Consider the following 1,552-nt stretch of genomic DNA (forward strand, 5'->3'; position numbering starts at 1 on the left):
AAACAATGTAAAATGTTGATGTGCGTAATGAACATTAACAAAAAAAGAAAAAAAAGAAAAAGGATTTTGAGAATAAAAAAAGGTTAGTAGCAGAAAACCCCTACCTATTAGACATTGTGCCAAAAACCCCTTACATATTGGAAATAGTAGAATGGTCCTTTTTTGAAACTTTAATAGGGAATAAAACCTTTTAGGTGCGGAAAGCACCATATCATCTAATTCCATTATTTTAACTGTTAAAATCAATAAAAACTTCCCAAATTAAAAGGGAATAAATGTAGTAGCAATTTCAAAACTTTTTATATTTTGTAAATTATACCCAATTTTTTATATGTATCATCCATAATCTTAAAACTTCATTTTTCATCCCATCCCATCCCATAGACGTTAACGCAAAACCCTCTTCTACGATGGAACCCGAATTGGTGATTGCCTCGTTGTCGACAGGCCCTAGCATCAGATGCTGGAACCTTCACACTGGCGTAGAGCACCTCGGCTACAAGACGTGCTCCTTCCCTCCCCAAAATCTCGTCTCCATTGTTGACCGATTCTTGGCCTCTTCCTGACTTTGGGACTACAAGTCCTCCTCTTCCGACGCCATCCTCTGCTGGTCTTGGAACAAAGTAAGATCATTAGTAAGTCTGCTTGCCTATTCCCCTAACACTAATTGAGTTACTTGTTTTATTTTGTTCTTCAAATTGACCGATTCTTGGGATAAAATTTATTTTGATAAATATACTAGAGATAACACACGACATTTGAATTAGCAACTTTTGATGTGAACTTTAAGGCCCCTATTACTATTTGTAAAGCCCCAAAATCTGTTTCATTTTTATTTTATAAAAATAGACTTGAAGTATTATAAAAAATCTTCTTTATCTAATTTAAGCAGAAATTCAATTCTTTTTTCTTTTTTTTTTTTGTTGAGATTCAATCAGTAATTCAATAATAATAAACTAACAAGTTAAGCGAAAATTTTCATATTAAATAAAAGTCTTGAAATACTACAAATTTCAAATTATCAATTTACGTAGATTGGATATCGGGACTAGTTTACTCTAAATCTAAGAAATGTTGGCATGCCATATCATTTTATATTTATATCATATTAATAAGAATATGCACATATTTTTTACTGAGTGTTTTTCAAAATACTTATTCTTACAATAACTTTTTAAATTTGAACGGGTCTTGTGGACGTGTGGCAAATTTACCGAGTGATGCTTTTGAAGTCGCCAAGTAAAATTTCTAAAATTGATAATTTACAAAAGGTGAACACACATGACATTTGAATTAGCAACTTTTGATGTGACCTTTAAGGCCCCTATTACTATTTGTAAAGCCCCAAAATCTGTTTCATTTTTATTTTATAAAAATAGACTTAAAGTATTATAAAAAATCTTCTTTATCTAATTTAAGCAGAAATTCAATTCTTTTTTTTTTTTGTTGAGATTCAATCAGTAATTCAATAATAATAAACTAACAAGTTAAGCGAAATTTTCATATTAAATAAAAGTCTTGAAATACTACAAATTATCAATTTACATAGATT

The sequence above is a fragment of the Olea europaea genome, unplaced genomic scaffold (assembly GCF_002742605.1).
Source record: "Olea europaea var. sylvestris unplaced genomic scaffold, O_europaea_v1 scaffold3018, whole genome shotgun sequence".
NCBI classification, from domain to species: domain Eukaryota; kingdom Viridiplantae; phylum Streptophyta; class Magnoliopsida; order Lamiales; family Oleaceae; genus Olea; species Olea europaea.